Consider the following 27,995-nt stretch of genomic DNA (forward strand, 5'->3'; position numbering starts at 1 on the left):
TGGCAAGTTTTTTTTTATTATTATTTTTGACTGTGTTAACTCAGAACTTTATTTCCAATGACTTTAATTGATAGTATTTTAGCGATTTTTTCCTGTATGTATACATATGTATTTTTAAGGATGGGAAGTGATACTTTGTATTTATTATGTCTTGGTTCTGAGAAATTTAAAGCATATAGAAATCTTAAGTCAGTTATTATCTGTATTCCCTGCCCTTCCCTAGAACATGTATTTCAAAAATTACCATCTCTTAATGGGATTAGTTTATGGCTGTATGGTCTCAAACTCCCAGGGAGAAATAACTATTTAGAGGAACTAATTTTCCAAGTGTCCAAATTTACCCAGCCTCAACCAATTTTGATGTAAACAAATCAAAATTGCAAACTTAAAAAAATAGGTAAGATGATGTATCTGCCCATAAGTAATTAACAAAAGCACATTTAAGATTTATTAGAAAGTGCAAGAGCAATTGGACCAAACTTTGTTACCCAACAGTTCTACATTGGAGTTAAATTTTGTGTTCTCTGGAGTGGAGAAATTATGTAGTTGATATTCATCATTGTTTTAAATATTTTTATTGTGTGGGAGTCCTCTAATTGGGGATTTGTCCTCATTTCAGTTGATGCTGGTATCTTAGTCCATTTGAACTGCTATAACACAACACTACAGACTGGATAATTTATCAACAACAGAATTTATTACTCACAGTTCTGGAGGCTGGGAAGTCTAAGATCAAGGTGCCAGCAGATGTGGTGTCTGTGAGGGCCTGTGCCTCATGGATGGTGTCTTCTTGCTGTATGTATCCTCACATGATGAAGGTGACAAGTGAGCTCCCTCAGGTCTCTTTAATTAGGGCACTAATCCCATTCATGATGTCTCCATCCTCATGACCTAATTACCTCTCAAAGGCCTCACCTCTTCACATTATTGCATTGAAGATTAGGTTTCAACATATAAATTTTGGTAGGACACATTTAGATCATAGCAACTGAGTTAAAATTTACTCTTTCACCAGTTTCTTAAACCCATTTAGCAGTATAAAAAAGACTTAGGAGAGCATTGAAAAATATGTTTTGATTGAGTGAATGAAGAGGGTTGGGTCAGAACATACAGTGAGTTCACTATTCTTTCAACTCAATGGGTCTACATTATGTCAGGATTATATGTTATCTCCCTGCAATGAAAGTGGCATAGCTCTTCTCACACTACAGTTGTTGGCCACTTTCGCCTGATTGGCCAATCTCATTTTCCAATATATTCCCACAATTGTACTCTAGGTTCTAGCAATATCAAGTGGCTTACCTTTCTAGTACCTGTCTCCGTGCCTGTGCCCTGTTGTTCTTTCTCTGCCTAAAATATTCTGCTCATTAATCTCCCAGAAGAGTCTTACCCAGCTTCAAGTCAGGACTTAAATGCTACTTCCTAAGTAAAGGCTTAACTGGGTGTCCTGGGTAATCACTTTTCTCTTACCCTTCAGCGTAGGCAGGTAAGGCAATCTTCTATTATACTTACTGGTTAGTTGTATACCTTCTTCCTCAATGGACTGAAAGATCTTGGAGGGTGAGTGCTTTGTGTGTCTGCAATTTTGTAACCCTAATACCAGGCAGAGTGCTTTACATACAGTACATAACCTTCAAATATTTACTGGGAGAATGAGTACATTCTTTGGTATAAATCATAAAAAAGCTTATACTTGGTCATGTGTCTTATTAGATTCCTCATGACTATCCCCTTCAGGTATAATTTTCTTGACACAGGTGACCTATGCCTAAAAACATATTTTTAACTTGGGAGATTTAATCACGAAATTAAACAACAGAATTATCAACAACAGAATTTATTATTCACAGTTCTGAAGGCTGGGAAGTCTAAGATCAAGGTGCCAGCAGATGTGGTGTCTGTGAGGGCCTGTGCCTCATGGATGGTGTCTTCTTGCTGCATGTATCCTCACATGATGAAGGTGGCACATTGATTGATCCCTGGCACATTGTCCAATATGATAGCCATTAGCCGCCTGTGGCTATTTAAACTTAAAACAATAAAAATGAAATAAAATTAAAAATTCAGTTTTCTAGTAGCACTAACCACATTTTAAGTGTTTAATAGCCATAGGAGGTTGGTGGCTACTGTCTTGGTTGGCACAGACAGAGAACATTTCTATCATTGCAAAAAGTTTTGTTGGACAGAACTGTCTTAGAGAAACTAGCTAACTTTGTAACATTTCAAATTCTTTTGCAAATTAAATAATCACATTCAAACTAATTATCTTTGAAAATATGGATACTAACATAGCCACATTATTTAAATGTTATGCTATCTGGTACAGCCTGCCACTTCAAAAATATTTTAAATATATTGAAATATAATTTTAATATATTGAAATGAAAAATATACTTAGAATGAAATATTGAGATAATAAATCAACATGCTATCTTAGGCATACAATTTTATTACCTCTCTCTCGTGAGGTATCAATCAAATGCTTTAAGTGCTATAACTCCACAAAGTAAAGAGAATGGACAAAGACCATCCATAGACAGGCAGAAATCTAAAAAATTCTGGGATACAAAGAAAGTGATTAAATGAATTGGAGAAAGCAGCAGCCTATATATGTGTGTATATTTATATTATATATATAACATATTCTATATTATATATATGATCCTGTGTGAACACACACACACACACACACACACACGATCCTGTATATTCTGTCTGGAGAGGTAGAAGGCTTCAGTCTTTATACTTATAAACAACAGGTACAAAGAAGGTCAGGAGTAACCTGTGCAATGAAACAGAGGGTTTTATTAAAAATCTCTATATAGAATTCTCAGTTTGAGAGGGCCAACTGCATACTTGGTACAGTAAAGAAAAAAATTACCTACCTCTATGTCACTGAGGCATTTTAGAACTTCAGGGTAAAGAGAATATTGAGAGAGAACGGGTCACCTAAAAAAAGAGAAAGCAGCAGCCTGATAAGAAACTTCCCATCAGCAACGTGGGATGCTATTATAGAAGAGCATGGAGCAAGGGTCTCAACGATGTTTGTCAGGTATGAGGGGAGAATAAAGACATTTATAGACACATACAATTCAGAAAGTTTACCTACCATACCGCCTCCTTAGGAAGTTATTAGAGGATGCTCTCCAACAAAACAAGGTAGTAGTGAGTAAAACATAAGTTCCTGTGGTGGATTAGATGATTGTTCTTTATTGTTCTCCTCTCCCCTGTTGTCAATATACACATCCATGCCTTTTCCAAGTGACTTGGTCCTGCCTCCCCCTAGGGTAGGTGAAATATTTTCTCCTACTCATTTGGTGTTGGGTTGGACATGTGATTTGCTTCACATGATTGCTTCAGCTAGTGGACTATAATGAATGCAATATGAATAGAGGCTTTACATATGCTTATTTGGCTTGTCTTGGTCTCTCTCTGTCTTCTCTCATTTTCCACAAGAGAAGTGTGCTCCAGACAGCTGCTGGCACTAAATAAAAAAATACATGAAGTAGGCTTGAACTCAACCAATAGTCTGAAGCAGGGTAAAGAGAAAATGTTTGTTGTTGCCACTGAGATTTCAGTTGCTTGTTATATAGCATTATGGTTACACAGCATTTTTGCAGCAATAAGTAACCAAGAAGTTTTCAGGAACAATCAGTACAATCTACAAGAGCAGTGACATCTTGTTCCAGAACAATAGCTGTGCAGTAGACCTAAAAGTGACTGGTCCACTTTGGAATATGAGGATTAATGGCTCTGGGAGAAGGATCTCCAGGCAGTAAGAATGAATAGAACAGAAATCATGATAGAGACCTTCAGAATGTAGTAAAGGCAATTGCAAGAGCACAAAAACAGGAAATCCATCCCACTGGATTTTAGGAGCATAGCAGTCATGACACTGGAACTTGTAAAAAAGTATCGTGATCTTATTTTACTAGTCCTGCAGTGCACTATATTTATATAGGTGTAATTAAGCTCCACTTACAGGTTTTTGTCCTTTTAGAATTAAACATTAGACAGATCACAAACCAGAATGTAAAGGTTTACAAAAGATTAATATAAAAGTATCAATGAACTTTTACACTCCTGAACTTACAGGAGTGGGGAGGATGGGGGAAGGATGAGAGTTCTAACACCAGTTTTACAGAGTGGGAGTCAAGGTGGTAGCACAGAAATGGAGATGTAGGTATGTCATGGGAGATTGTGATTGTGGAGGCAACCAAAGGAGGAATGAGAATAGTGCTACCTTCCAAAATTGTGAAAGACCTAAATTCTCATCAATTGTGACAGAACTCCAATAGCTGATACCTAAAATTGATAATTCAAGAAAGAATGACGTAACATTTTATTTAAAGAAGTAGCCACAGGCCAGGCGCAGTGGCTCACACCTATAATCCCAGCACTTTGGGAGGCAGAGGCAGGCTGATCACAAGGTCAGGAGTTCAAGACCAGCCTGGCTAACATGGCGAAACCCCATCTCTACTAAAAATACAAAAATTAGCCAGACATGGTGGTGCGCACCTTTAATCCCAGCTACTCAGGAGGCTGATGCAGGAAAATCACTTGAACCTGGGAGGTGGAGGTTGCAGTGAGCCAAGACCGGGCCATGGCACTCCAGCCTAGGAGATAGAGCGAGATTCCGTCTCAATTTATCTCATTGGCTTCAGGAACACTATAGTCTTAGAAGAAAAAAAAAAGGTGAGGAGAGATCTCAAATAGCTTTTTGTTTATATGAGTCATAGCAATTGATATTTACCATATTAATAATTAGGGCCAGGCACAGATGGCTCGTGCCTGCAATCTCAGCACTGTAGGAGGCCAAGGCAGGTAGATCAGTTGAGACCAGGAGTTCAAGACCAGCCTGGAAAACGTGAAGAAACCTGTCTCTACTAAAAATAAAAAAATTAGCCAGGCATGGTGGTGCACACCTGTAATCCCAGCTATCCAGGAGGCTGAGGCATAAGAAATCTCTTGAACTGAGGAGGCAGAGGCCTCATTGAGCTGAGATAATGCCACTACACTTCAGCCTGGGTGACAGCGGGAGACTCTGTCTCAAAAAATAAAAATAAAAATATAGAAAAATAAAAATAAATTGTAACCTGTAGGTGCTTCAGTAGCCTGTTTATTTCTAGTTTGAGAAGCTGTAATAACTTTTGACTTTTAACAGGCTCATAATGTTTACACTTACAATATTTAATTCCCTTTAAAAAAATTCTCAATGATTGGTCTCAAAATGATGCCACAACTTAACTGGCATCATGATACTATGTGAAAATTTTCCATCATATAACACAGTATGGATTATTATTAACATCTATAAAAGCTGAGAAGACGACGTTTTCATCATTTTTCTTATTTACGGTTTTGTCAAATTTCTTTGGAATATTTCTCCCTTCCACAGGCCAGATAATTTGCTATGTCCTTTTCGGTATCTTTAAATGTAGAGGTTGTGGCTGTGGATGGGAAAAGCAAGTCTTCTACTCCTCTTTAAGCCAACTATCTATCATGTTGAGTGTCTGTATTATTCACTTTGGGTGGGGTTCTGAGAGCTGGGCATGGCACCAGCACCCAGAGGAGGAAACTGAGAATGCCTTTCATTTATTCTTTCTTCAACACTCTGCCTTTGTAAATGTAGGTCTATGTTTCTGATCTATATAATTTCCTTCTCTCTAAAGGATTTCTTTTAATTTTTTTTTTGCCAAGCAAATCTACTGGTAACAAATTCTCTTAATTTTTGTTTGTCTGTGGAAATTTTTATTTCTCCTTTACTTTTGAAGGATAATTTTACTGGATGTAGCATTCTAGGCTGGGTTTTGTTTTTCTTGCTTGATTGCATCGTTTCTGAAAGGAAGTTTGTTTCTCTCCACATAAGGTGCTTTTGCCCCTCTGGCCTCTCTCAAGATCTTCTCTTTGTCTTTGACTGTCTGCAGTTTGAATATGATATGGCCAGGTATAGTTTTTTTAGTATTTGCCTGCATAGTTTTCTCTGATCTTCCTGTATCTATGGTTTCGTTTCTATTATTATATTGCTTTTTATTATAAAATGTTTTATCAGATTTAACTTTAAAAATATAACATATACAACTTATATATTTTAAAAATAACTCTGGCACTTTCTCACCCTATAATCCTCTGCAACCTCTTTTCATATTTAGCATTCTTTTGCAGTCTTTTAAACGATGATCCCTTACATATAAATATCTACATCAACACCCAATTGCTTTCTTATTTCTTAAAAAAAGGACAGTCTGTTCAAACTCCCACAGTAATTGAGTTTGAGTCAGCATTTCTATTACAAAACAACTTTTAGCTATTTTGCAACAGCTAGCAACAACAACAACAACAACTCTCCAGGATAAACCTTGACTTAAATTTATTTTAGTTGCAAAAGAGTAGAAGAAAAATTATGCCGTTTGTTTGTCAGCAAATGACATATTCATTAAAATCAAATTATTTTTTGTTTTTAAAAAAAATTGTTTTCGGTGTTTCAAAAGATAGATGATGGGCATCTCATGGGAGCAGGCATCTGGATGGGAGATAGGCTCTTATTTAGGTCTGTTCAAATGGAAGTCTCCTTCTCTCTAAGGGCTTCTGTCTGTAAAATATGTATAGTTTTCTCTGACTTCTTGGCAGAGAAAGAAAAGCAAAATCCAAGATTTGGGGAGTCGAAGTAGCTTTGAGAGATCATTTTGTCTTTTATGACAAGAAGACAGAGGCAAAAGTGGGCTGAAAAACTTGTTCAAGGTCAAATATCAGAGGGACACATAGAATTACTGTATTTACATTTGGCATTGACAGTATAAAGCTAATATTTTTATTTTTATAACTCCAGTGAGTTCTGTGTATGAGCTTATAACAGTATGAGCTTTGTGGACCACTTACATTACAATATCATATATCTAGGACAGAAGTCTCCTGCTGGTATGGAAAATGCTTGCTTTTTAAGTGAAATCAATCCCCATTTCCATAAACTGTCCAATAACTGCATTATCAGTTCCTACATCTTCCCTTTTCTGATGTTGCTAAGTTCTTTGAGCATATTCTTCATAAGAATTATAAGCCAAGTCAGGATCTGTGAGCTGAAACTTAAAGTAGGAGTTAGCAAGATGGAAAAGAAAGGTATTCTGGACGAAAGAAACAGTGGATGTAACTTACCACAGTGTAAGAATGGTGTTTGCAGCATTACAAGTAATTTACTACTGGAATCTTTGCCAAAACGATTCATCTGCGCTTGCCTTCCCAGAGTCACAAAGAGAATCTGGCAGGTGGCTGGGATGGGATAGGGGAGCATCCTTGATTTCTAATCTTTCTCACATTTCAGTAGAAGTCCTGGTGACTCTGCTAAATATTTCTGAAATGTGCCCTCTGTGTTGTTAACAAGGCCAAAGTCTTAGTTCAGGTCATCATAAATTTTGGCTTAGATAACTAGTTACTAGATTATTATCAGCCTCCCAACTAACTCACTGCCCTTACTCAATTTACTGTCCACATTGGGGCTGAGTTATCTTTATGCAACACAAATATAATCATGTTTCTTAGATCTTAACAGCTTTTAACCTAAAGGCGAAGCCCAAATTCCTTAGTGTGGCATTTAAAGCTGATTCCTGCTTCCCTCTCTGCATCAGCACTCTTCCCACACCTCTGTACTCTTGCCCTCTGAGCATGCACACAGCTCCAGTTTAAGGCTCTGCAGTCACCAGCTCTTCCATGACACCCTCCTCATCCTCTCCTCTTACTCACTTGGCTAATGACAAATTAACCTTTTCCTCACTTCCTCCCTGCTTCACTTTCTTCATTCCATAAATATTTATCGAGAATCTTCCATGTGTCAGTCACTAAAGATACATTAATGAACAGGCAAGAGCTCTGCCCTTATAGACCTTATATTTGTGTGTATGTTGGGGACACAGAAAACAAATGTAATACATAATGCTATGGTCTGAATGTGTCCTCCAAACTTAATTGACAATGTGATAGTATTATGATGTGGGGTCTTTAGGAGTTGATTAAGTTATGAGGGCAGAGCCCTCATGGAATGAGGATTAGTATTATTATAAAACATATTTCAAAAATCTATTTTTGCTTGCCCTTTTTGCATCCTTCCATTTCTTCCACCATGTGAGGACACAACATTCTTCCCCACTCTGGTACTGTCTCAGAAGCAAAGACTAGGCCTTTACTAGACATTGAATACCAGCATCTTGATCTTGACTTCCCAGCCTCCAGAACTGTGAGAAATAAATCTCTGGTGTCTATAAATTACCCAGTCTCAGGCATTTTGCTATAGCGGCACAAATGGACTAAGACACATAAGTAACAGAGCATGTTAGAAGATGACAAATGCCGTGAAGAAAAATAAATGATAAGTTGAAGTGGGGAATGCAGAAAGAGATGCAGTTTTAAATAGTGGTCAGGGTAGGTTCCACAGAGAAGATGAAGTTAAAGCAAAGAGTTCAATGAGGTTGGTGAGGAAACCATTGACTTATTTGAAGGAAGGATGTTCCAGGAAGAGGGAACAGCCAGTGCAAAGGCCCAGCATGTTCACACAGCAGCAAGCCAGTTTAGTGCAGCTGGAGCACAGTGAGTAAGGAAAACTCACAGAAAAAGAGACCAGAGAGGTTCCTGGAGAACCTTACTACTGTCAAGCCATGGTGAGAACTTCAGTTTTAATGCTGTATGAGAGCCAGTGGAGGCTTTTGAGCAGGAGAGTAACATTATTCAGCTTATATTTTCAAAGGATCACTCTATTGAGAATTGAATGTGTAGTAGAGAGGAGGTAGAGAGACCAGTTAAGAGGCTATTATAATAACATAGATGAGAAATATGGAGACCTGGACCAGGGTGGCAGGTGTGGTGAGAATTGATCAGATTCTGGGAGTGTATTTTTTTGTTTTGCATTTTAAACAAATTATTGCATGGTAAAATTGACTCTTTTTAGTGTATAGATCTACAAATATTAATGCATGTATTGATTTATGTAGTCACTCCCACAATAAAAATATAAAACAGTTTCCCAAATTCCTAAAACTTGGGTTGCCACTTTGTGGCCACATCCCTCCTTCCAATCCTAACTCTGGTCAAACACTTTGACAAGTTTTGTATTTTCAAGAATGTCTTATAAATGAAGCCATATAGTATGTAATGTTTTGAGACTGGCTTCTTTCCCTTAATACAGTGCCTTTAAGTTTCATCTAAGTTGGTGTGTCAATAGTTTGTTCCTCGTAATCAATGAGTAGTATTTGATTACATGGCTATACCATAGTTTGTTTATCCATTTGCCTGTTACAAAAACAGGTTTTTTTTTTCTGTCTCTTGGTGATTATGAATCGTGTACAGGTTTTTGTGTGAACTCACATTTTTTTTTCTGAGATAAATACTCAAGAATACAAATGCTGGGCCATATGATAATTGAATGTTTAACTTTATAAAAAACTACCAAACTGTTTTCCAGAGTGGCTATACCATTTTGCATTCCCTTCAACAGTGTATGACAGTTCCAGTTGCTTTGTGTCCTTGTTAGGATTTGGTGTTGTCAGTATTATTTTAATTTAGCTATTCTAATAGGCGCATGGTAGTGTTCATTATGACTTAAATTTGCATTTTTCTAATATCAAATAATATTGAATGTCTCTTTATGTGCTTATATACCATTTGTATATCATCTTTGTTGAGGTGTCTATTCAAGTCTTTTCCACATTTTTCAAAAATTGAGTTTTTTCCTTTACTACTATTGAGCCTTGAGATTCATCACATATTCTGGATATAACTGTCAGATCATTTTTGCAAATATTTTCTCTCAGTCTTCAGCCTGCATGTTCATTCTCTCAACTTCAAAGAGCAAAAGACTTTTTAAATTAATATTTTTATTGTAGATAACTATAGATTTACATACAGTTCTAAGAAACTATACAGAAGGGTCTCATACCCTTTTATGCTGGGTCCCTCAATGGTAACATTTTACAGAATGTTGACACAGAAACAGTCAGGACACAGAGCTGTTCCATCTCCATAAAGTTTCCCTTTTACAGCCACACTCACTTCCCTCCCATTCCAACCTTCTCCTTAACCCTGGCACTTGCTAATCTGCTATTTCTATAATTTCCTTATCTTAGAATGTTATATAAATGGAATCATACAACAGGTTATCTTTGGGATTTGCTTCTTTTCACTCCGCATAATTCTCTGGTGAGAATTATCAATAGTTTGTTCCTTTTTATTGCTGAGTAGTATTCCATGATGTGCATGTACCATAATTTAACTATTCATCTTTTGAAGGACATAGTGGTTGTTTTCAATTTTTAGATACATGAACAAAGTTACTATGAATACTTAGATCCAGGTTTTCATGTGAACATAAGTTTTCATTCCTCTGGGACAGATAAATGCTCAAGAATGTGATTGCTGTACAGCATAGGAGCTGCATATTTAATTTTATAAGAAACTGCCAAACTGCTTTCCAAACTGGTTGTACCACTTTACATTCTTAACAACAGTATATGAATGATCCATCTCTCTGCATACTTGTTAATATTTTATGTTTTCACTATTTTTTTTTAATTTTAGCGATTTTGGTAGGTATATAGTGATACCTCATTGTGCTTATAATTAGAATTTACTAGCTGGCTAATGTTGCTGTGCATTTTTACATTTGTATATCCTTTTTGGTAAAATGTCTATTCATGTCTTTTCTCTTTCTCTAATTGGTTTGTTTTTTTTTTACTGTTGAATTTTGAGAAGTTTTAATAAATTCTAAATACTAGTTCTTTGACAGATATGCAGTTTGCAAATATTGTCTTTAAGGCTTTAGCTTATGATTTCATCTTCTTAATAGTCTTCCATAGAACTTTTTTTACTTTGATGAGACTCAATTTATCTATTTTTTTCTTTATGAATTATGCTTTTGGTGTCATGTTTAAAGCTTACTGCTTAACCTCTGGTTATGAGGACTTCTAAAATTTTTATAGTTTTATATTTCACATTTATGTCTATGGTGAATTTTGAGTTAATTTTTATGTACACTGTGAGGTTTAGATTGAGGTTTTTTTTTTGAACATATGGATATTCAAGGATTCAACACAATTTGTTGAACACAGTATTCTTTTTTCATCCAATTGTCCTTGTGACCTTGTCAAAAATCTTTATTTGGCCACGTGTGTGTGTGTGTGTGTGTGTGTGTGTGGTACCTAGTTTTATGTTCTCTATTCTGTTTCATTGATCTATGTGTCTATGATCAATCTCTTCACTAATATTATACTGTCTTAATTACTATAGCTATACAGTGTCTTAAAATTGAATTGTGTGATATTTCTAAATTTATTCTACTTTTCAAAAGTAGATTTGCCTACTCTATTTGCTTTGCTTTTCCAAATAAATTTTAGTGTCAGCTTTCCTATATCTACAAAAAATTTTCTGGAATTTTGACTGGATTTTCATTTAATCTCTAGATTAGTTTGGGGAGAACTGACAGTGTTAGCATATGAAGTCCTTTGTGTATATATCAAATTTATTATAGCTCCAAGAAAAATGAAAAAATGCCTAGGTATAAATCTAACAAAACATGACAGAACCTATATGCTGAAAATTACAAAAAGCTGATGAAAAAAATCAAAGAAGAACCAAAATAAATGTAAAAACATACTATGTACATATATTGGAAGAGTTAATATACTAACAGTGTCAGTTCTCCCCAAATTAATGTGGAGGTTTAAGTAAATTTCAGTCAAAATTCTAGAACTTTTTTTTAGATATAGAAAATATGACTCTAAAAATTATTTGAAAAAGCAAAGGAAGCTTAATCCATTTTGAAAAAAATAAACAGAAGGAATCACACTACCCAATATGCTGTGTATGTGTTATTCTACAATTTTAGTTTCTAATTGTGCATTGCTAGTATACAGAATATTGATTTTTGTGTGTTGAGCTTAAAGTCACTTATAGTTTCAGGAAGTCATTTTGTTTTGTTTTTAAAATCTTTAGAATTTTTACACAGACAATCATGTCATATTGTAATAGGAATAATTTTATTTCTTTATTTGTAATGTGTAGAAATACACATTTATTTCTTGCCTTATTCCAAGGCAGTATGAGTGATGAAAGTTGGTATTCTTGCCTTGTTCCCGATCTTAGTGAAAAAGTATTGTCGTTTACCATTAAATATGATATTAGCTGTAGGTTTTTGTAGATGCCTCTAATAATGTTGAGAAAATTCCTTTGTATTCCCTATTTGCTGAAAGATTTTTGTCATAAAAAGATGCTGAATTTTGTCACATGTCTTTTCTATATCTATTGATATGATCACATGGGTTTTCTTCTTTGGACTGTAAATATGGTGGATCACATTGATTGATTCTTAAACTAGCCTTAAACCAGCCTTGCATTCCCAGTTTAAAACCTACTTGTTCAAACCAGAGGTATCCATCACATTACCTGACTTTAAACTACACTGTAAGGCTACAGTAACCAAAACATCTTGCATGGTACTGGTACAAAAACAGACACATACACCAATGGAACACAATAAAGAATCCAGAAATAAAGCTGTACACCTACAACCATCTGATCTTCAACAAAGTTGACAAAAATTTAAGCACTGGGGAAAGGACTCACTATTGAATAAATGGTGCTGGAATAGCTGGCTAGCCATATGCAGAAGAATGAAATTGTCTTCTATGTTTCATCATATAAAAAAATTAACTAAAGATGGATTACCGATTAAAGTGTAAGACCTCAAACTACAAAAACCCTAGAAGAAAATCTAGACAATACCATTCTGGATATTAACCTTGGCAAACAATTTATGACTAAGTCCTCAAAAGCAATTGCAACAAAATAAAAAATTGACAAGTGGGACCTAATAAAACTAAAAAGCTTCTGCACAACAAAAGAGACTGTCAGCAGAGTAAATAGACAACCTAGAGAATAAGAAAAAAAATATGCATTTGACAAAGATCTAATCTCCAGAACCCATAAGGAACTTCAACAAGCAAAAAAATGGATAACCCCATTAACAAGTGGGCAAAGGAGATGAACAGACACTTCTCAAAAAAAGACATTTAAGTGGCTAACAAACATGAAAAAAATGCTCATCACTAATCATCAGAGAAATGCAAATCAAAACCACCATGAGATACCCTTTCAAACAAGTCAGAATGACTATTATTATAAAGTTAAAAAAAAAAAAGCAGATGCTGGTAAGGCTGTGGAGAAAACGGGAAAGCTTATACATTGTTGATGGGAATGTAAACTAGTTTGGCCACTGTAGAAAGTGGTTTAAAGATTTCTCAAAGTTCTTGAAACAGAACTATCATTTGACCAAGTAATCCCCTTACTAGGTATATATCCAAAGGAAAAATAAATCGTTCTACCAAAAAGACACATGCCCTTGTATATCTGTATATCTACTGCAGCACTATTCACCATCAAAAAACATGGAATCAACCTAGGTGAACATCAACAGTGGATTGGATAAAGAAAAGATGGTACATATACACCATGGCATAATACATAATCATAAAAAGGAATAAAATCATGTTCTTTGCAGCAACATGGATGTAGCCATTATCCTAACTGAAAGCCAAATAGTGCATGTTCTCACTTTAAGTGGGAGCTAAACATTGAGTACACATGGACATAAAGATGAGAACAATAGACAATGAAGGGTTTTGTAGGGGGAGAGAGAGAGAGATGGAGGCAAGGACTGAAACACTGCCTATAGGGTACTATGCTCAGTACCTGGGTAATGAGATCAACCATACCCCAAACCTCAGCATCATGCAATATACCTATGTAACAAACCTGCACATGTATGCCCGGAATCTAAAATTAAAGTTGGAATTATTTTTTAAAAACCTACTTGTGGAGGAAAGATCCAAGGTGGCCCCTTAGGAGCAACTCAGAATTGCAGCTCCTAGTGAAAGCGCAGAGGGTGAGTGGACGCCGCATTTCCAGACAGATCTTTATTGCCCACAGACCAGGAGATTCCCAGGCAGAGGAGCCCCACGAATTGCCAGCATGGCTGTTTTGGCCAGCGTGGCTGTTTTGGCTGGTGCAGCTGTTTTGCCGGTGCCCAGGGGCAGTGGCTCTCTGTACAAAATACATTGGTTGGGTTGCCCTTTTAAGCTGGCAATTGGAGCTCCAGGAAGGCAGATTCGCCCATTCATCTGATTAAATGGGTCTGAAACAGGAAGCCAGGCCAGGAGATTCCCAGGCAGCACTGTTGTTGCAGCTGGCACAGTGGGTCGCCGCACAGGAAATCACACAGATCCCAGCACCCTTTCAGTAGGCGACTGGAACACTTGGGAGAGAGTCAACTATTCAACTTAAAAGAAAAAAGGCTCTGAGGCAGGGAGCCAGGTGATCAGGCTTGGTGGGTCCCACCCCCACAAAAACAAACAAACAAACAAACAAACAGCAATTGGAAATGCTCAGGATTGAGAGTTTCACTGCAAGCACAGCTGAACCCAGAACAGTGCAGCTCAGTGGGGGAGGGGTGTCCACCATTACCAAGGTACTCCACCCCTATGGATGTAGTCCGCCATTGCCGGGGCAACCTGCCATAACATGGAGAGTCCGCCATTACAGAGGCAGGCCAACTTTACTGAGGCAGTTCTAACCACACCCATATAAACAGGACTACAAGGAAGTTCACACAGCAAAAGGGCAGAGCCCAAAGCAGCTCAGCAAGCCTCTGTAGGCAGACAGTGACTAGGCTGCCTCCTTTCTGGGCAGGGCAGCCCTGAAAAAAAAAAAAACAAAAAACAGCAGCACAACAGATACTCATAAATAAAGCCCTAATTCCCTGGGACAGAGCACCTGGGGGAAAAAAAGGGGGGTGTTATGAGTTATACTGCAGCAGACTTAAACGTCCCTGCCTAGCAGCTCTGAATAAACAATGGAGCTCACAGCTCAACACTTGAGCTCCTATAAAGAACAGACTGTCTCCTCAAGTAGCTAAAGGACCCCCATATATCCAAAGAGTCACCTCACAAAGGACTGATCAGATTGACATTTGGCGGGCATCATTCAGGGACAAAGATAGCAGAAGAAGAAACTGGTAGCAACCCTTACTGTTCTGCAGCTGCTGCAGGTGATGCCCAGGCAAGCAGGATGTGGAGTGGACCTCAGCAGTCCTATAGCAGAGGGGCCAGACTGTTAGAAGGAAAACTAAGAAACAGAAATAACTTCATTGTCAACAATCTGGACATACACTCAGAGACCCAATCTGAAAATCAGCAACTACACAGATGACAGGATGATAAATCCACAAAGATGAGGAGAAACCAGTGCAAAAAGGAGGAAAACACCTGAAACCAGAACACCTCTCCTCCTACACCAGCAAGGGAACAAAGCTGGATGGAGATTGAGTGTGATGAAATGACAGAATCAGACTTCAGAAGGTGGGTAATGAGAGATTTCTGTGAGCTACAAGAACATGTTCTAACTCAATGCAAATAAACTAGGAACCTTGAAAAAAGATCTGAGGAAATGATAACAAGAATGGACAACTTAGAAAGGAATATGAGTGAATTGATGGAACCAAAAAACACAACACGAGAACTTCACGAAGCATGCACAAGTTTCAACAGCCGAACTGACCAAGCAGAAAAAACGATATCAAAGGTAGAAGATCAACTCAATGACATAAAACGAGAAGGCAAGATTAGAGAAAAAAGCACAAAAAGGAATGATCAAAGTCTCCAAGAAATGTGGGACTACATGAAGAGACCTAATCTACATTTGATAGGTGTACCTGAATGTGATGAAGAGAATGAATGTGATGAAGAGAATGAAAATACTCTTCAGGATATTATCCAGGAAAACTTCACCAACCTAGCAAGGCAGGCCAATATTCAAGTCCAGGAAATATAGAGAACACCACAAAGATATTCCTCAAGAAGAGCAACCCCAAGGGACATAATCATCAGATTCAGCAGGGTTGAATTGAAGGAGAAAATGCTAAGGGCAGCCAGAGAGAAAGGTCAGGTTACCCACAAAGGGAATCCCATCAGACTCACAGCAGATCTCTCGGCAGAAACCCTACAAGCCAGAAGAGAGTGGAGGCCAATATTCAACATCCATAAAGAAAAGAACTTTCAACCCAGAATTTCATATCCAGCCAAACTAAGCTTCATAAGTGAAGGAAAATTAAAATCCTTTGTGAACTAGCAAGTACTCAGAGATTTTGTCACCACCAGGCCTGCTTACAAGAGCTCCTGAAAGAGGCACTACATACAGAAAGGAACAACCAGTACCAGCCACTTGAAAAACATACCAAAATGCTAAAGAGCATCAACAAAATGAAGAATCTGCATCAACTAACGGGCAAAACAGCCAGCTAGCATCAAAATGGCAGTATCAAATTCACACATAACAATACTAACTCTAAATGTAAATGGGCTAAATGCACCAATCAAAAGACACAGACTGGCAAATTGGATAAAAAGCCAAAACTCATCGGTGTGCTGTATCCAGGAAACCCATCTCACATGCAAGGATACACAAAGGCTCAAAATAAAGGGATGGAGGAAGATTTACCAAGCAAATGCAGAGCAAAAAAAAGCAGGAGTTGCAATTCTCATCTCTGATAAAATAGACTTTAAAGCAACAAAGATCAAAAGAGACAAAGAAGGACATTACATAATATTAAAAGGATCAAAACAACAAGAAGAGCTAATGATCCTAAATATATATGAACCCAATACAGGAGCACCCAGATACATAAGGCAAGTTCTTAATGACTTACAAAGAGACTTAGACTCCCACACAATAATAGTGGGAGACTTTAACACTCCACTGTCAATATTAGACAAATCAACCAGACAGAAAATCAACAAGGATATCCAGGACCTGAACTCAGACCTGGAACAAGCAAACCTGATAGACATTTACAGAACTCTCCATCCCAAAGCCACAGAATATACATTCTTCTCAGCACCACATGGCACCTACTCTAAAATTGGCCACATAATTGAAAGTAAATCTCTCCTCAGCAAATGCAAAAGAACAGAAATCATAACAAACAGTCTCTCAGACCACAGTGCAATCAACTTAGAACTCAGAATTCAGAAACTAACTCAGAACCGCACAGCGTCATGGAAACTGAACAACTGGCTCTTGAATGTTGACTGGATAAACAATGAAATGAAGGCAGAAATAAAGAAGTTCTTCTAAACCAATGAGAATGAAGACACAACATACCAGAATCTCTGGGACACATTTAAAGCAGTCTCTAGAGGAAAATATATAGCAAAGTGCCCACATGAGAAGAGTGGAGAGATCCAAAATTGACACCCTATCATCAAAACTGAAAGAGCTAGAGAAGCAAGATCAAAAAAACTCAAAACCTAGCAGAAGACAAGAAATAACTAATATCAGAGCAGAACTGAAGGTGATAGAGAAATGAAAAACCCTTCAGAAAGTCAATAAATCCAGGAACTGGTTTTACAAAAAGATCAACAAAATAGACCATGAGCCAGATTAATAAAAAAGAAAAGAGAGAATAACCAAATAGATGCAATAAAAAATTATAAAGGGGAAATCACCACAGATCCCACAGAAATTCAAACCATCATCAGAGAATATTACAAACAATTTTATGCACATAAACTAGTAAACCTGGAAGAAATGGATACATTCCTGGACACTTGCGTCCTCCCAAGCCTAAACCAGGAAGAAGTCGAAACCATGAATAGACCAATAACAAGATCTGAAGTCGAGGCAGCAATTAAGAGCCTACCACACAAAAAATCCCAGGTCCAGATGGGTTCACAGCCAAATTCTACCAGACACACAACAAGGAACTGTTACCATTCCTTCTGAAACTATTCCAAATAATCCAAAAAGAGGAAATCCTTCCCAAATCATTTTATGAGACCAATATCATCCAGATAACAAAACCTGGCAGAGACTCAACAAGAAAAGAAAACTTCAGGCTAATATCCATGATGAACATAGATGCCAAAATCTTCAATAAAATATTGGCAAGCCAATTGCAACAGCACATCAAAAAGCTTATCCACCATGATCAAGTAGGATTCATCCCGGGGATGCAAAAGGCTTGTTCAACATATGCAAGTCTATAAACATAATTCACCACATAAACAGAACCAAAAACAAAAACCACATGATTATCTCAATTGATGCAGAGAAGGCCTTTGACAAAATTCAACAGCTCTTTATGCTAAAAACCCTCAATAAACTCCATTTTGATGGAACATATCTCAAAATAACAAAAGCTATTTATGACAGACAAACAGCCAATATAATACTGAATGGACAAAAACTGAAAGCATTCCCTTTGAAATCTGGCACTAGACAAGAATGTCCTCTCTCACCACACCTATTCAATATAGTACAGGAAGTTTTAGCCAGAGCAATCAGGCAAAAAAAAGAAATAAAGGGTATTCAAATAGAAAAGGAGGAAGCCAAATTGTCTCTATTTGCAGACGACATGATAATATATCTAGAAGGCCCCATCATCTCAGCCCAAAATCTCCTGAAACTGATAAGCAACTTCAGCAAAGTCTCAGGATACAAAATCAATGTGCAAAAATCACAAGCATTCCTATACACCAATAACAGACTTAAAGAGAGCCAAATCAAGAATGAACTGCCATTCACAATTGCTACGAAGAGAATAAAATACCTAAGAATACAAGTAACAAGGAATGTAAAGGAGCTCCTCAAGGAGAACTACAAACCACTGCTCAACGAAATAAGAGAGGACACAAACAGATGGAGAAACATTCCATGCTCATGGTGAGGAAGAATCAATATCGTGAAAATCATCATACTGCCCAAAGTAATTTACAGATTCAATACTATCCCCATCAAGCTACCAATGATCTTCTTCACAGACCTGGAAAAAACCACCTGAAACTTCATATGAAACCAAAAAAGAGCCCGCATAGCCAAGTCAATTCTAAGTAAAAAGAACACAGCAGGAGGCATCACACTACCAGACTTCAAACTATACTACAAGGCTACAGTAATCAAAACAGCATGGTACTGGTACCAAAACAGAGATAAAGACCAATGGAACAGAACAGAGGCATCGGAGGCAACACAACATATCTACAACCAGACAATCTTTGATAAACCTGACAAAAACAAGCAATGGGGAAAGGATTCCATGTTTAATAAATGGTGTTGGGAAAACTGGCTAGCTATGTGCAGAAAGCAGAAACTGTACTACTTCCTGACACCTTACACTAAAATTAACTCCAGATGGATTAAAGGCTTAAACATAAGACATAACACCATAAAAACCCTAGAAGAAAATCTAGGCAAAAGCATTCAGGACATAGGAGTAGGTAAGGACTTCATGACCAAAACACCAAAAGCACTGGCAACAAAAACCAAGAAAGACAAATGGGATCTACTTAAAATTCAGAGCTTCTGTACAGCAAAGGAAAGCATCATTAGAGTGAAACAGCAACCAACAGAATGGCAAAAATTTTGCAATCTACCCATCTGACCAAGGGGTAATATCTCAAATCTACAAAGAACTAAAACAGACTTACAAGAAAAAAAAACCCATTCGAAAGTGGGCAAAGTATATGAATAGACAGTTTACAAAAGAAGACACACATGAGGCCAACAAACATATGAAAAACTGCTCATCATCACTGGTCATTAGAGAAATGCAAATCAAAACTACATTGAGATACCATCTCATGCCAGTTGGAACCATCTAATTCCAGTTACATTAAAAAAATCTGGAGACAACAGATGCTGGAGAGGATGTAGAGAAATAGGAACACTTTTACCCTGCTGGTGGGAGTGTAAATTAGTCCAACCATTGTGGAATACAGTGTGGCAATTCCTCAAGGACCTAGATATAGAAATTCCATTTGACCCAACAATCCCATTACTGGGTAGATATCCGAAGGATTATAAATTGTTCTACTATAAGGACACATGCACACGAATGTTCATTGCAGCACTGTTTAAAATAGCAAAGACCTGGAATCAACCCAAATGCCCATCGATGATAGACTGGACAGGGAAAATGTGGCACATATACACCATGGAATATTATGCAGCAATCAAAAACGATGATTTCATGTCCTTTGTAGGGGCATGGATGGACCTGGAGAACATCATTCTCAGCAAACTGACACAAGAACAGAAAATGAAGTACTGCATGTTCTAACTCATAGGCAGGTGTTGAACAATGAGAACACATGGACACAGGGAGGGGAGCACTACACACTGGAGTCTGTTGCGGGGAATAGCAGAGGGACAGTGGGGGGTGGGGAGTTGGGGAGAGATAGCATGGGGAGAAATGCCAGATATAGGTGAAGGGGAGGAAGGCAGCAAATCACACTGCCACATGTGTACCTATGCAACTATATTGCATGTTCTTCACATGTACCCCAAAACCTAAAATGCAATGAAAAAAAAATACCTACTTGTGTGTATTGCATTATTATTTTTACCTATTTATGGATTCGATGTTCTAACATTTTGTTGAGGATTTTGTGTCTATATTTATGAGAAGGTAACTTTAGCAAACCATTTACTATTTCTTAATTTCAGGTTCCTCTGTTCTAAAGTAAATTTTGTTCCCCTTAATTAAGTTACAGAATATTTGTACAGACAAAATTGAACAGCTAAATGATGACGTGCTTTGTAATTTGTAAAGTACTACATAAAGGCAAGGAATGAGAAGGGCTTGTTCAGTTTTTGTGCTGTCTCCTCAGCTACATAATTTGTCCCTCCTTTTTGCCTTCTTAGGTGTAGTGCTATTTGCTTTCATGGAAAGGAACCTATGGAAGTGATAATATGCATGAACTTCTCAGAAGACTTGGCACATTAAGTCAGGTCATCCAATATCACAAATTAGTGTAGAGTTGTTTTTTTTCCCCCCCAATTACTTTGGAACTCTTCCAAGACCAGGAATAATACTCCCAAATGAAGAGGGAATTCTGTGGCCCAGCCTGACCTTTAGAATACTGTGTCACTGCCAATACAGAAAACCTACCTAAAGGTAAGAGAAAGCCAAAGACAAGTACTTTAATGTGGTACCTTGTCTGGCTCCCAACAGGGAAATACTTGGTCAGTGTGACACTGGGCAGTGTCTCTCAGATACCTGCAGTCCAGTCTTTGTAGATAGAACTCATTTCTAGATATTTATTCAAATGGATTATTCAAATTAACAAGAGCTAGGATTTGATTTGAGCCCAAGAAAGAGTTTAATCATCATGGGGGCATGGACACAGGTCAGTGTAATAGTGGAAACTGCTCACATTAAAAAAATCTCTATATTCCTTCTTTCACCAAAAGCAAAGCTTTCAGGAAATCAATACAGAAAAATAAACTCTTCTAAGACTTGCACCACTGGAGTTGATGGGCTCTAGAAGCTGTTGCAGCAGCAACCTTTGCTAATAACACTTCACTACAAGCTGTTTTAAAGAGTGGCAGAATGTATATTATATTTACCAGAGTTTGTATATTATTATTGTTCCTTCTCTCTCTGAAATGATTCTTAATTGGCACTTTGATGTCCATGCCAGTTCCTTCATTAACCTGAAAGGGAGGACTGGTATACAATCTTTGCAACATCATTAGCCACAGCATGACCAGGAATTAAAAATTAACTATCATTAGAAAAAAAAAAAGGATCAACAAAATAATGCAAGACATAAATTCTCAAGCTTATGGGATAAGGTAAAAGAAGATTAAAATATAAATTAAATTTGCCATAAGATTCATTGGGATATGTCTCTTTTGGGTGAAAGAAATAATCCTAAAGAAAACTGGGGTTTGCAAAAGAAAATTGAATTTAATATTATTATAATTGTTACTGGTTGGGGGAAAATGTTACTTCTTTTATCAGTTTCCTCTTGCTAGGAAAAAACACTTTATCTTCTTAGCTTCATGATAAGTCTGGTTTTATATTTTACTATGTATAAATAAGGGAATTTTGAGAAGAGGATATGAATTTTTTCTAACTTCCCTAACTGATTACTAGCTAGAATCTATATCTAGGTTTAAGTAGCTTTCTTTTTAAAAACATTTCTATCTTCTATGTCTTCTACTTTTTATTAAATTTTACCTTTTTCCCTTGCATACTGGCAAAAAAGATACAACATCAACAAGCTTATGGGCCAGGTGCGGTGGCTCAGGCCTGTAATGCCAGCACTTTGGGAGTCCAAGGCAGGCAGATCATGAGGTCAATAGATCGAGACCATCCTGACAAACATGGTGAAATCCCATCTTTAAAATAATAATAATAATGATAATAAAAGAAAAGTTTATCAAAATTATCTGAGAAACCAAGACCCAACAGGGAGGCAGAGTGATTAAATTGATTGATCAGAGTTTGACAGAAGAAGGGATGTTTCCAGATTCACCTCATATGAGAATGCCAACCAACATGGCCATCCATCTAAGAAATATTTTGCAAAACATTTCTTTTTTAAAGCCCAGTCTTAATGCATAGTAACTTGGTCATTCTTTGGTTATAAAGAGTAGAATGATTTCTTCAGTACAAAAGAGTGTGAAAACTACATGCTGTTATGCCAACTCCTTTGTAAAGCAATGCCATGTTGGAGGAGGGAACCATCATTGTTCAAGGGAGCCAGGTATATGTGGTTATGGGGAGCCTTTGGAATGTCAGGCCCACAATCAGTTTCTTGTCAGGTGTGAGGGGGTTCAGGCAGATCGTGACAATACACAAAGTAGAGAGTGAGTAAGAGGCAAAGTGAGTACAACATTTTTTTGTACTCTTGATTGGAACTACAAAAAAGTGACAGAATGTGCAACTAAGGTTTTAAAATTCAAGTAAGTTGAAAAGAGTTCAAAGGAAAACAACAAGTTGATAAAGGGTTTATATGTCAGCCTCTAAATAAAGGGTGCAGAGTGCTGGGAATGTTCACTTGAAAGGAAAAATAAAACTAAAATGAGGCATAACAGTCTCTAAACATGTAAGAGGATGTTAAACAAGAGAAATCTCAATTACTCTTATTAGTTATTAATGGGATTAAGCTTTGGGAAAGTCACAAAATGTATAATATTTGAAAATCATTCTCTTCTACAGACTCAAAAATCAAAAAATAATTTCTGTGGCTCTCCAATCAAATTACCAAAGTTAGAAGCTACACATACAGTGTTGGATGTTTTCAACACATATGTGATGAAGAATATTTATATTTATGCCTCATGCCTAAATAACCTATTTGAATAAATAGGCATTGTGTTGCTAAAAACCACACTTTGGAGAAAGGAGAAATACAAATTAATCATCCATGGGACTGACTTAAAATCTTAGAAAGAGGCATAGATCATTAAAAATGAGGCAAGTACATCGATCAAATCAATGAAAAGATGGTTAAGAAATAAGAATAAATGAAATAGGCTGGAAACCATAGGATCTTGAGTACCCCCATAAAGGACAAAAGAAGTTTATTCATTGTAGAGAAGAGAACCCTTTATAAATTCACTAAGGTGACTTAAAAGTTAATGATGCCAAAATCTTAGACCTTTGCAAGAGTTCTCAAGCCTGGTGATGGCTGTGAAAACCATGATGAGAAAACTGCACTAATTATCTACAGTACTCTGGATTGTCGGGAAAGTCAAGAAAGATGAACAAACCACAATGAAACAACCAAAACTTAGAAGCCAAGCAGAGAGTGCATCAAAAAATTGATCTTAACAGATTTGTCAATCAGATTGGCAGTATCTAAACAAGTGCAAAATGAAATCATAAGACAGTCACAAAAGAAAAACTAAAAATCAAAAAGTTTTGAAAACCCTACAGGATGCTATTGAAAGGAAAAGATACTAATACAGACCATTACAAAGGACAAGTCTGTAGAGCTGACCAAGATTACAAACAAAATCTCTTTGGAGTGATAATGGTGAAAAAGAGAAACAAAGATGTGAGGATATGGGCTCAGGGTGGATAAGCAGGAAACTTTAACCAAGCTCACCACATGCAGAGAATTAAGGAGAGGGTGGTTGACAGAAAAGAATAAAATGTTATTAGGGAATGTGTCTCTTTGTGCCGAGTGCTATCTCCTGAATCCAAGCAAGCAGATGAGTGAAGGGAAGATTTGTGGTTGGATGAAGAGTCTTTAAAAGGTACATCCCTGAATCACAGAAATCAGGCCCTGGCAAATGCCTGTTGGGTGCCAGAGTTCACTGTCTCACTGCACTGTTGCTCCCAGCAGGTGTCTGGCAAATGCTGTATCCAGTTGGGTTCCAGGCTAGCAGGACAGTCTTGTGCACAGAAGGCAACCTTTCAATTACTATATAAAAAACTGGACGTTAATACTCATGTATTAACCATGTTTGACAGACAGAATAGAAGTTTAGGCCCTTTGGAATAGTAGTGGAGAGTCTCTGGGAAAAGAGCTCAGGGAGACAGTGTATACTCATGGTGACTGGAAGTGAAGACAGATAAAAGACTAAAAGCCAGGAACGGGAAAATATGTGAAGGAATGGGAAGAACTAAGGGCTTGACATATGTGAAGGAATGGGAAGAACTAAGAAAATATGTGAAGGAATGGGAAGAACTAAGAAAATATGTGAAGGAATGGGAAGAACTAAGAAAATATGTGAAGGAATGGGAAGAACTAAGGTGGTCTGGTGAAACTAAAGGTAGGTAGATGCTCAGTACAGCAGAAACCACTCAATGAATATTGACACTAACTCAAATGAAAGACTTAGGCATATAAAATCTAATCTGGGATGCTGATGAGTTCTATTATAGCTAGTCCATGTGCATTTAATATTGTTACAGAGAAAGTATCATAATATAGTGCTTACTGAAAATGATAGTGGGACAGAGTGGGATCCTGATGTATATTTGTAGAATTTCAGTTTTCTTCTGGTACCAGTAACCACTTCTATTCTGCGCAGAGAGAACACAAAAGGAACTGGTTACACAGTGCTCAAATAAAACTTATGGCAACAAATAAGAGAGGGCAGGCATTTCCAGTCTCTTATATAACTAGGGGCAGAGTTTTCTGAGGAAGCTGGGAAGAAGCAAACATCTTAAAAATACTATTAATAGATAATCCCTGCTTGAAAGGCACTTTGAGCAACTGCAGCTTGAATGAATAAGAAAACCCACCAATAGTCATAAGACCCCTGATAGAACAAAGAGATCAGCAAAACCCAGAGGAAAAGAGAACTCAGATTTAAGAATAACCCCTTAATTACATCTAGCTAAGAGTTTTACCATTTCCTTGGTGGCGAGGAGCACTGAAATGATCAGAATCTCTTTCAGAGTAAAGGGAAAGTAATTATTCATAACCATACAGTGTAGTACATGTGTAGTTCTCATGCCTTAAGGACACTTTTGTTGCCTTCACAACGAGGTCACCTATTGCTGCAAATAAATATCTAAACTGGAGAGACTGATGATAGCAGTTAAAATTGTAATACATAAAGGTGGAAGAGCTTACATAGAAATGAAGTTACAAGTTATGCAGTGATTTAAAAAAACCATGACTAAATTCACAATTTTGCTAATGTGAGGGTTTTTAAGCAAAGGAGAGCATAGGTTTCTTGGGGCTTTATTTTCACTTTTAGCTATATTAAAAATCACGTGAGAATAATTTAGTGACACAAAATTTCTCCAATTAGAATCGAGTTTGTAGCAGAATTCTTCTGTTGGTTATACCTTTATGTATCTAATCTTGTGAGGTCTAATTGACCATTATTTGCCACACCTTTCCAGGAGACAATGATCACAGCCTATTGTCTGTTTTTGTTTGTTTGTTTGTTTTGAGATGGAGTCTGGCTCTGTTGCCTAGGCTGGAGTGCAGTGGCACAATCTTGGCTCACTGCAACCTCCACCTCCCGGGTTCAAGCAATTTTCCTACAAACTCCACCTCCCAAGTTCAAGCGATTCTCCTGCCTCAGCCTCCCTAGTAGCTAGGATTACAGGCATGTACCACCATGCCCAGATAATTTTTGTATTTTCAGTAGAGACAGGGTTTCACCATGTTGGCCAGGCTGATCTCAAACTTCTGATCTGAGGTGGTCCGCCAGCCTTGACCTCCCAAGTGCTGGGATTGCAGGAGTGAGCCACCACACCTGGCCTACAGCCAATTGTCTTGACTTATATAGTCACAGACTTTATTCTTAGCTATAGATCATACTTGCTAGATAATGGGTTAAAACAGAATCTAAATATGTGACTTAGTTTATTTATTTGTTAAGTAGATATAAGAAATTGAATATTTCCTAAACTTGGAAAGCTGCAGTGAAGACTAATGGGTATATGTAAAGCACTTTTAAATATAAAATCAGCAAACATAATAACTGAAATGGCAATGTGTCCAAATAAAACCGAAACCAAGAATATTGTAACATTATATTTTTTAAAACTACAATGGAGAAAAAAATTTCTCTTTTATTTGTTTAAGGTAAGGGGTGTATTTCACCCTTAAAACCATGAATGCCTTCCCTGAGAGATGTCCCACGGCTCATTGATATAAGAGTCATTGAAATGTAATGGCAGCATCATGATTCGATGTTCTTCACTTTTGTACACTGTTTACCAACTGCAGGTTTGTAGATATACCCATTCATAATATCTTGAGTATTATAACATTAGGCAACACAGAATTCAATGGCTTTTGACTAGTGAATTCATCCTCAACTGAAAGGTAAACATCTAATATCAGATTAGTTGACAATTCTGATCTTTGGTAGTCTATCACATTAAGTCATGGTACTATTTATATTCATTCAACAAACTTTTCATTTTATTAGTCTTCCCATTTATAAAGTCATCTAAAATTTATGAAAGGTGATGAGGAAAAGCATGTTTTCACAAAGAACTAAAATGTTAGTTAACAGTCTTCTTTTGTTCCCAAGAAATTTAAGGAGGATCACAAAAACAGGTAACATCAAGATTATACAGGTTAGTGAGAAACCTGTAACAAAAGGAAAAGATAGGAACATTAAACAAATCCAGGAATGAAAGAGAAGCAAAAGCATGTACTACTTTTTTTTGGGGGGGGAAGGAAGGGAGGAAGGCAGGAAGGGAGGGATGAAGGAAGGAAGGAAGGAAGGGAGGAGGGAGGGAGGGAGGGAGGGAGGGAGGGAGGGAGGGAGGGAGGGAAGGAAGGAAGGAAGGAAATCAAGCAATGAGAGAGACATTGCCGACCTGGATCTAGAGGTTTACAAGTTGATTTTTTTTTCTTTCTTTTTTTTTTTTTTTTTTTGAGAGAAGGAATGAAAAAAAATGAGTAAAGGAGAGGAAGAAAGAGGAAGAGAAAGAGGGAGGGTAAATGGAAATATTGCTTTATTCTGAAAAAAAAAGGGTATAATAATGGCCAATCAATGTTTCATTTAAACCTATGAGTAGGTGTGATGTGGTATTGACAAGAATGTATATTTTGTGTATTTGAAGTGGAGAGCTCTATAAATATTTATTAAGTTTACTTGCTCCGGATCTGAGTTCGAGTCCTTGATATCCTTATTAATTTTCTGTCTCATTGAATCTAAGTCTCTATGTATCTGGGTGTTAAGATCATTAGCTCTTGTTGTTGCATTGATCCTTTTACCACTATATCTTTGTTGCTTTAAAATCTATTTTATCCGATATGAGAATTGCAACTCCTGCCTTTTATTTGTTTATTTATTTATTTTTGCTCTCCATTTGGTTGGTAAATCTTTCTCCATCCCTTTGTTTTGAGTCTTTGTGTATCCTTGCATGTGAAACAGGTCTGGATGTAACATGCCGTTGTTTTTTGGCTGTGTCTTTTGATTGGGGGATTTAGTCGATTTAAATTTAGGGTTACTGCCATTTGATGTTAACTGGCTGTTTTATCCATTCGTTGATGTAAATTCTTCTTTATGATGGTGCTCTTTACTTTTTGGTATATTTTTAGAAAGGCTAATACTGGTTGTTTCTTTCTGTGTGTAATGCTTCTTTCAGAAGCTCTTGTAAAGCAGGCCTGGTGATAATAAAATCTCTGAGTACTTGCTTGTTCATAAAAGATTTTATTTTTCCTTCAGTTGTGAAGCTTAGTTTGGCT

General features: G+C 37.1%; 1 long non-coding RNA gene across 9 annotated transcripts in view; it reads right to left on the reverse strand.

Moving 5' to 3' along the window:
- Window positions 1-1,821: 1,821 nt before the first annotated feature.
- Window positions 1,822-27,995, reverse strand: part of LOC103794834 (uncharacterized) — a 170,938-nt gene continuing 144,764 nt past the window's right edge. For 8 of the 9 annotated variants that reach the window (XR_008473376.2, XR_008473382.2, XR_008473377.2 and 5 more), the window contains 5 exons: window positions 24,769-24,853; window positions 4,519-4,616; window positions 2,886-2,949; window positions 2,455-2,782; window positions 1,822-2,029 (listed from right to left, as the gene is read on the reverse strand). This is a non-coding gene — a long non-coding RNA (uncharacterized LOC103794834). The remainder of the gene's footprint in view (window positions 2,030-2,454; window positions 2,783-2,885; window positions 2,950-4,518; window positions 4,617-24,768; window positions 24,854-27,995) is intronic. The other variant, XR_013523733.1, reaches the window with a different exon arrangement.

This window comes from Callithrix jacchus, chromosome 11 (assembly GCF_049354715.1).
Source record: "Callithrix jacchus isolate 240 chromosome 11, calJac240_pri, whole genome shotgun sequence".
NCBI classification, from domain to species: domain Eukaryota; kingdom Metazoa; phylum Chordata; class Mammalia; order Primates; family Cebidae; genus Callithrix; species Callithrix jacchus.